At 36.4% G+C, this 9,757-nt stretch overlaps 1 long non-coding RNA gene and 1 other non-coding gene across 3 annotated transcripts; both read right to left on the bottom strand.

The window, feature by feature from the left end:
* Window positions 1-1,767: 1,767 nt before the first annotated feature.
* Window positions 1,768-7,420, bottom strand: LOC118764374. Of its 2 annotated transcripts, XR_005000207.1 has the most exons (3): window positions 7,007-7,420; window positions 3,351-3,410; window positions 1,768-1,908 (listed from the first exon to the last, which is right to left on the bottom strand). It is a non-coding gene; the product is annotated as an uncharacterized LOC118764374 (long non-coding RNA). The 2 variants fall into 2 exon arrangements; XR_005000206.1 differs by lacking the exon at window positions 3,351-3,410.
* A 1,223-nt stretch (window positions 7,421-8,643) lies between these two features.
* Trnar-ccu lies at window positions 8,644-8,716 on the bottom strand. The gene has a single exon. It is a non-coding gene; the product is annotated as a tRNA-Arg (tRNA).
* Between the last annotated feature and the right edge of the window lie 1,041 nt (window positions 8,717-9,757).

Here is a 9,757-nt window from a genome sequence, read left to right as displayed (position 1 = left end):
CCAACAGTTGTTTCGAAATTTTAGTTGTCATTTGCTTTGAACAAGCATTCTATTAGTTATTTAATCCTGTAATTATTCTGGAAGATAATTGACAACTTTGATATAGCAGTGTTGACAATACTTTTCTTACAGGTATTATGTGCTGCAACAAAAGACACTATGTCATGGTCATGTCTGTGTGTTTTGTTTTACAGGTGACAACTGTTCTTCTACTTTTGCTGCAGTTTTTGCTCCCAAGTATCTCATTACTGAGTTTAAATATACTGGATTGAATTTGGTTCCCATGACTGAAACTTTGACTTGTAGTCAAATGCCCAAAATGTGAAGAAATATATATATATACATTGGTGAGACCAGAAATTCTTTATCAGAGCACATGTTCGTACACTTGCAGCATATTTCCTATGCTAATATCAGACAGATCTCACTAAGTGGCCATTTGGATAAATACAACCATAAAGTTTTTTAAGTTTCCATCTTATAAACTTTAGAATGCAAGAGAAGTTAAATGATGGTTAAAAGAAAAGACGTATATTAAAAAGTTCAAACCAGTTCTGTTTGACTTTAAAATAACATCCACTGAGAACTTGTAATTCAGAAGGTATTTTATAGATTATCTCCCTTTAACTACACAGAAATGTCATCTCGTTATAGTTGTTGCAAAACATGAAAATACTTGTGGAAAAACAAAAACAATAAATCTGCTTATATTGGAATATGATTGACTAAATGTATATGTGTGTGTAGGTATGTCATTATTCAGTTTTATTTCAAGATTTCTTGCCAACAGAGAAAGAGCTGGTTTCTAACCTAGATCCAAAGCCCCTTCATTAGAATTTCAACAACATCAACAGGGTATTTTTGTATGTATGTATGTAGATTTGCATGCTTTGTTTTGTGTAAGTATTTTCGTGCATACAGTTGCATTTCTAGACATCCTCATATATATACTTAAATGATACACTTTTGGTAAGTTTTAGATTTTTACTGCTACAGTGATGGCTTGGGTCTGTTATATGTATGTATGTATATCATAGTTATGCATATGCTTAATGCTACACATCTTAATTTATTTAAATATGATTGACCTCTGACATAGCTAATAAGAAATGCAAAATGAATTAAAATATTTAGAGCTTTGAATAACAATGTATTAACGATAAGTAAAGGGAAAATTTTTGTTATATTACACATACAACATTATGTATATATATATAGGTTTAAGAGACAACCACCTTCAAGTAACTCAAACAACATTGAACGATATTATCTATGATAGAGATATAAGATTAAATTTTATCAAATTAATATCTACAATTACTATACCATATCAATATATCATTTTACTATACCATATTAATCTGACTATACAGGCAGTATAGTCAGATAGATATGGTATTGAATTTCTATTTCAGCAATACCGATAGATATATTGTCACGAAACGTGCATTGTCTATATAATTTAATATATGACTCAGAACAGTAATTGTAGATATTAATTTGATAAAATTTAATCTTATATCTCTATCACAGATAATGTCATTCAATGTTGTTTGAGTTGCTTGAAGGTGGTTCTGTCTCATAACCCTATCTGTATATATGTATATAATACAGCGAGAAATTCATTTCAGTACCACTCAATTGAATTTCTCTCCCCTATGGACTTGGAAATAACTTCCCTAATATTAACATATATATATATATATATATATAGTTAAATTTCAGGATGGTCTTTTCTTTTTGGCAAATAAGCCCACACACACTCTGTAATTGTTTCATTCTTCACTTGTTTATTACTGTCCTTATTTTAACTGATGTCTATAGTCTGGAAATCTTGCATCACACATCTGTAACCTTTTCAGCAACACTTTCCATCCTCCTTCATACTCCTGCTCCACTTAGTCCATTCTGGCAACAGAAAAAAAAAATTACCATCTTGAAATATGACAATATCTGTTTCAACACAGGGTTTTACATCAGGAATCTTGTAATGCGAATTCATAAACACACACACACACACACATATATATATATATATATATATGTGTGTGTGTGTGTGTATATGATAGACATTTTCCAGTTAACCATGCTTATAGGAAACTCTTGAATAGACACAATTTAAAAATTAGTTTTAGTTCCACTACCAATTTTAAAAACATAATCAAACATAACATACAAAAAACACAACAAGAAAACAGCTGTTCATGCAGGAATAAAGAATTGTGCCCGCTAAATGAAGCTTGCATGTCCAAGACCATCATATATGAAGCTACCGTAGACTCTATAACCACTAAAGACACCGTTTCGACAAAGAAATACGTGGGCCTTACAGACGGTAATTTCAAGGCCAGGTTCAATAACCACACTTTGAGCTTTAGGCACTGGAACAAAAGAAAAGCGACACAATTATCTAATCATATTTGGTCTTTAAGAGATAAAGGTGTCGATTATAACATACATTGGAAGATTTTGGCCAAATGTAAGCCCTATACCAACGGCAGCGGAAGGTGCAGTCTATGCGACATGGAGAGATGGCTTATCTGGAAAAGCAGCTTAGACCCTACTACATGTCTAAATTCAAGGACAGGACTTTTCGGATCATGCCCATATGTGACTAAATTTCTGTTACGTTTTTGGTCCCCTAAAGAAGACAGATAGAACATGCTTTCTATGTTATGTCCCAAGAAGGTTTTTTACCTCATCATACATTCTATCATATATTTTTTATATATATTTTTATGTATATATATTTTTTATGTATTTTTATATAATTTTTATGGCGAAATATACGAGTGAAGATGTGTACGTTCACATAGCGATGTATAAGTACACAGGCAAGCAGAGTTATAACACAGTAATTTCCCTTTGTATAACGGTATTTTTTCATAGCGTTTTCAAATAGCCAGATAACCGAAGAGATGGCGGCGTGGATTCCCACTTCGGCATCTGAAACTCAGAGTTTTATCTTGACTATCCAGTAATGTAACATATTATTTTATATATATATATATATATATATACACATGTATAATACCTTCTAGAACATGACATTATATTATGTAAAATATAGATGAATATAATTCATCAATCAGCTGAGAATGATCACATCTCTACAGCAGTCATATGCACACACACACACACACTTTATATAGGTAGCTGAGGATCAACATAAAATGAAAAAACCGAAAGGAGACAATAAGATGGATGCAATATATGCGTAGATGCAGACTTTTGTGATGAATGGCATATCAAAAAGTTCTCAGCTGAGAGTTATAAATTCAAAACAATTCAAATGAATTCACGTGATATATACAAACATACATGTGCATATAACATACAGCATACAGTACCTCACAGAAGTATGTACACCTCTAAAAACTTCTGGTAAAATTCCCATTACTCTGATAACACTGAAAGAACTCAAACAAAATTTATACTGAATAAAATATATTATACATGCGAACATAATACAAATTTGGAGCACAAAACAATAAAGATTTTCAAGGATATAAATGAAATATTAATTTTCAAACGATGCAAAAATATGTACACCCTAAAGCATTATTTGCTATATTCAATATTTGGTGTGACCGCCCTTGCTTTCACTGACTGAATTAAGTCTTCTGGGCATAGAGTGGACTAAATTTCTGCATATAACTAATGAAATCAACCTCCATTCATCTGTGTTGCATTGAAGGGTTTTTCTACTCTGCTTTCCTTTTCAAAACACCCAAAAGATGTTCTATTGGGTTTTAAATCAGGTGACATGGTAGGCCAAGGCAATACCTTTACCCTTTTATCTGATAAAAACTTAGTTCGCATCTCTGAAGTGTGTTTAGGGTCGTTATCATGTTGGAACATGGAATGTCTTCCTAGTTCCTTGATGCTTTTCAACATTGTTTTCTGCAATATGTCACAATAAAGCCTTCAATCCATTGTTTTCTTACTAAATGCAAGTCCTCCCACGCCAGCCACACTCATGCATCTCCAAACCCTATGCTTCACGGTAGGCATGGTGCATTGGTCATTATTGTTTCCACCTGGTCATCGCCATACTCATTTAATACCTTCTGACCCAAACCAGTTGATTTTAGTCTCATCAAAAAAAAAAAGAATTTTATTCCAAAATTCCTTCCCCTTATTTGCATAGGTTTTGGCAAAAGAAAGATGACTTGATTTATGCCTGGTAGTAAGGAGGCTGCCTATGAGGAATGCGTCCACGAAGACCACATTGATTCAAACTTCAGCGAACTGTTTGGGCAGATACACTCTTTAACCTAACAGAAGACACTTCTTGGGCCAAAGATGAAGTGGTACAATGCCTTTTGTTCATCAGGCAATGTTGGATGTGGCAAATGCCACTTGCAGTTAAACTAGAAGGATGACCTGGACGATGTTTATTGCTCAGCCGCCCAGTAGCTTTGTACTTCTGAATTACTTTGGCAACTGTGTTTATGCTAATATGTATTCGTTTGCTAATTAACTTGGATCCTAAACTTGTGCAAATTAAAAAATAATTTTCTTCAAATCTTCAGACAATTTTTTTCCTTTTGGTGCCATTTTAATCACAACATTTTCACCATAGGAGTGGCTGTGTGGTAAGTAGCTTGCTTACCAACCACATGGTTCCAGGTTCAGTCCCACTGCGTGGCACCTTGGGCAAGTGTCTTCTACTATAGCCTCGGGCCGACCAAAGCCTTGTGAATAGATTTGCTAGGCGGAAACTGAAAGAAGCCCGTCGTATATATGTATATATATATATATGTGTGTGTGTTTGTCCCCTCAACATAGCTTGACAACTGATGCTGGTGTGTTTACGTCCCCGTAACTTAGCGGTTTGGCAAAAGAGGGTGATGTAATAAGTACCAGGCTAACAAAGAATAAGTCCCAGTGTCAATTTGCTCGACTAAAGGCAGTGCTCCAGCATGGTCACAGTCAAATGACTGAAACAAGTAAAAGAGTAAAAGAGCATGGTACACAAATCAGAATTTCTGCAGATGCAATGATCAGTGCAAAAATGCCAGGAGAAATAATTCATTAGAATTGTAATTTATTAGAATATCTGAATTTAGTAAAAAAAGTGGATAAAATATTGAATATAGCAAATTTTGTTTAGGTCAGTGTTTCCCAAACTTTTCATGCCAAATTGCAATATCGCCCACCTATCGGCCGAAAGATGCTCCATCACCCACCTGTGTAAAAAAACCCTGATACAACCCCACCAACACAAAATCTGTAGCCCCCACCCATATCATTTAACACACACACACTATATCATAGACTCATTGCCTTGTTAGTGCCATTTGTACTAAATATGTGGTTGGTTACAAATCCCTTATTGTGGGTTTAGTCTTGACATTAGTGCCAATAAAGTTCTGACGTTAACTCTATATTTTTCAGACAGATTAACTTCTGGAAGCTTGTGCTTTCTTTTGCACTGATTTTCATTTTCCCCAAACGAACCAGTGATCAGAACTACCAATGCAAAAATAATTAATGATTGTGTTATAATGGGAAAGAATAAAGCTTTTTAATGAGAACTGTGTCTGGTGCGATGCAGGTACATTCGGTTTCAAACCTGGTACTTATTTTATCAAGCCCATCTAAGGATGAAAGGCAAAGTTGACTTTTGGTGGCATTTGGACTTAGAACATAAGGACAGGTGAAATGCTGCTTGGCATGCAAACAATTCTGCCAGTTCACCTATAATAATAATAATGATGATGAGGATTATGATTAGCAACAGAAGTAACATTATTACCAAAAGGTAATCATTACATCCAAACTCTCAACTTCAGTTTTAATAAATAAAAGAAATAAACTGTGTTGAGTATTCCTGCCTCATTTCACCTCCATGAAGCGACGTATGTATTTGTGTGTGTGTAAAATGTTATCTTACCATATTTATCTTACATGAATAAGTGCTAAGGAGCCTCTGTGTTGTCGCTTGGCCTGCTAGAAATATCAGCCAATTCTCCTTCATATCACATAACCATCTTAAAGGGTTAGGATATACACATATGTGTGTGTGAGCGTGCGTGTGTTGTGAATGGATCTTAGATATCGGAAACTAGGAAAGGAACGGATGGTCGGAACTGATATACTTTTCTTCATTCTTTAGTCAATGGAAGAGGAACTGGTGCTAATAAATAATCTTTTGAGTAGGGAGCTGGTCGATTACACTGACCCAAGAACTCAACTGGTATTTATTTTCATCGACCCCGAGAGGATGAAAAGCAAAGTCGACATCAGCAGAATTTAAACTTAGAGCTTAAAGACACGATTATGCCAGCTCAATTAACAACAAACTATGAAAGACTGTCATATAAAAAAAGGGGTTCAAACAGAATAGTGTCGGAAATTATTTAGTACAACAAAAACTGTAATCTTTTTCGGATGCGTTTGTTTTAAACAGCGTAGACTAGAATTCAGCGAATAAATAAATAAATGGCGGGGTTTGTTCCCAATCCTTTCTGCAATTTTTCAGCTTTTACTTTCTTTTGAAATTTTTTCAGATTCATGTTTTAAAACATCCGAGGCAGTGATTCTTAAAAATATCGGGGAAAATGTCAACATTGAAAAATTACGGAAAACAAGGAAGATGAATTCTTCTTTCTTCGGATAATCTATGATATTTAAAATGTATACATCCGAAAATATTTCGGTTTTTAATACTGAAGATAATTTGCGTTTTATTTTTTTCTGATTCCGAGTTTTCGGCAACAGAGATTCCAATTTTCCCCGACTCCTTCCAAAAACAAAACAACATTCCAAAATTTCAGTGCCATCCACCTCACTCCCACCAACACCACATTGGATAATATAGTCGTGTGTGTTCTAAAAAGTCGGAATAGTCAAGGCTGGAGCGCGTTCGGTTATAGGTTTGCTCCATTAGTGCTGAGCTAAACAATGAGAACGGGGAGAGAACTTTTGCCAAGTCCTTTGTATGTTTAATTGCGCGAGTTACAGAAGAAAAAGAGGAAAAGGGGAAGAGAGAAGGTATCACCTGTAATCCAATTCGCCCACCTCGCTGACCCCTGTGGAGCGACTGCCTCGTCCCTGTCCACCACATTCGGTTCCCACTTGTACCACCACCACCATTACACAGTGACTACATCACAATCACAACTGGAGCCCCTGCAGGTCGACATAAGCGTAACGTATTTTGAGAGAGAGAGAGAGAGAGAGAGAGAGAGAGGAGTTGAGATTTTCTCAACGTGCGTGTTAAGATTAGGAAAGGAAGCAGCTATACTAATCGCTGTGGTGTTCTACCATTGAAAGGTGATCTTGTTACGGAAGTTCTGCCTATACAACTCCAGTGTTCCTTCTGTTCTTGAATTCGGACTGGCTGCTTGTCAATAAAACGAATGAACCCAAACAGCTTGGGCCACCCCTGTCTGTCAGTCAGTCAGCCAGGGAGCCAATCAACCAAGTAACCAGCCAACCAGCCAGCTAGCTAGCTAGCTAGCTACTAGTCAGCCTTCCTATAAAACTCACCCACTCGCACCTGTGTTTGTTCATATGAAAGAGAGAAAGCAAACGTTCGGGGATAATGTTGTGACCAAAATCGCTGTCAGCTGTCGCTGTGACGCCAAACAAGGATACGATGAACCGAGTGAAAGGAGAAAAGAGGAAGAAGTAATGGGAAAATAAATAATTGTTTTCCTGCCTGCATAGATTTGATTTATTATAAGTATTATTTCTCGAGACGTTATCATATCCATGCATTGAATTTCTATGTGAACCTGTCTCTGTAATACCCGCTTCATGCGTCACTGTTGTGACTATAAGAGGAAAATATTATTATTAATTACGTTCTGAGTTCAAATTTCGCCGAGGTCGACTTTGCTTTTCATCCTTTAGAAGCCGATAAAATAAGTACCAGTTGAGTACGGAGGTCGATTTAATCGAATAGCTCCCCTCCACCACTACCATCTCCTTTGTAAAATGTCAGTCCGTGTGTCTAAGCAGAAAGATTTATCACTATCATCTGTCGTCTATGATACATTTTCCTCACACTGTGTTTTCCATATAGAGCATTCCTATTATACCAACTTTGGTAAAACTCCAATCATTTCGCATTTATAATTTGTTCACTTGTCCGTCTCTGTTGTGGTCGTAAAATAAATGTGCCGACAGAATCGTTAAGGCGTCGGTAAAAATGCCTCGCGCTAATGTTCGGGCCCTTCGTGTTGTGAATTTAAATTCCGCCTATGTCAGCTTTGCCTTTCATCCTTTCAGGGTTGATAAAATGGTTTCGGCTAACCCATTCCCCTCCAAATTATTGGCCCTGTGCTTAAATTAAAAGGAAATTGAGTTGGCAGAATCGTTGGACTAGCGGCATTTCTTTCGGTTCCATACTTTCTGACTCCAAATCTTGTCAAGATTTAATTTGCCTTTCATCCTGGCTGTCGTGAAAGTAATTCGAGTCCTGGATTGATTCAATCGGCTAATCTCTTCCCTTATAATTTTTGTCCTTGCATATCAGGAACCACTTTTATCGTAGTAATACTAATTAATAGTAGTCACTCTCGCCGCCCAGGTACATGTGTGCTGGGCTTTTTTAAAGAAAGAATTATCTTTTATCTATTTTTTTCAGTAATTAGACTGCGCTGACTTTAAAAAAAAATTAGAAACCTTTACTACCTCTGACGGGACTCGAACCCGCAATCCCCGGCTTAGGAGGCCGGTGCCTTATCCATTGGGCCACAGAGGCTTCACATGAAAGCATGATTTAGTTAAATGACTTCATTACAATAATGGACCATATTTTATCTGTTCTGGCTTAATTAGATGCTAATTAACAATAACACAATACGGTTGATTCAGTTGGAATGTAAGTATGGAAAACTTTGAAACCGGCACTGTTAGTTAACAAAATTATTCGTTATTTATAACGCAATATATTTCTTTCCTGCATTACATATTTTCAGAGACATAACTACAGTTTGGTGCCCCACTCCAACCTTGTTTTCTAATAGCTTTCTTAAAAGTTTGGAGTTGTACTTGCCAGGCAAATGATTTGCAAGGAAAACATGTTAGTCATTCAAAAACACACAAAAGCTGTTCGCTTTGTTATTGGTTATATGGGGGGGGGGCAAAATTTTCGTCGCACAAACTGCTACCTGGTCGCTAACTAGGAGGCATCGCTTCTTAAAATTGCGTATTGGAGATACGTTTTCGATACATTCAGATTATTCTTTTACTTGTTTCAATCATTTGACTGCGGCCGTGCTGGAGCACCGCCTTGAAGTGTTTTATTCGAACGAACGATTCGACTCCAGGACTTATTTCTTAAGCTTAGTACTTATTCTAACGGTCTTTTGCCGAACCGCTAAGTTACGGGGGACATAAAAACACCAACACCGGTTTCCAAGCGGTGATGGGGGACAAACACACACACACATGTATATATAGAAAATGAGTGGTTTAGTTCACTGGTGATCTAAACGAATAGGTACGATGAGTAAGTGCTATAATTGGTGGTCTGTTAGGTTCCAGGTTCACAGCTGAGGCTGGATCTAGGGATTAGTATTAGGCTTCCGAGTTAGCTGGTATATTTTATACTAGAGGAAAAAGGACAACAAAAACCAAAGCAGGACAGGTATCATACATACTCACCTTGTCTCTGATGATGGTTTACCCTGTATATGAACATGCTAGCTTATCACTTGGGACATCCCAGAAACAGCTGTAAGACTTCAAATTCACCTTACCCTAATTAAATATTCCAAATGACTTGAGATTCCTCTCCTGC

The sequence above is a fragment of the Octopus sinensis genome, linkage group LG7, assembly GCF_006345805.1.
Source record: "Octopus sinensis linkage group LG7, ASM634580v1, whole genome shotgun sequence".
In the NCBI taxonomy this organism is placed as follows: Eukaryota; Metazoa; Mollusca; class Cephalopoda; order Octopoda; family Octopodidae; genus Octopus; species Octopus sinensis.
The sequence above is the reverse complement of the archived record's forward strand: the minus strand, read 5'-3'. Positions and strand labels throughout refer to the sequence as shown.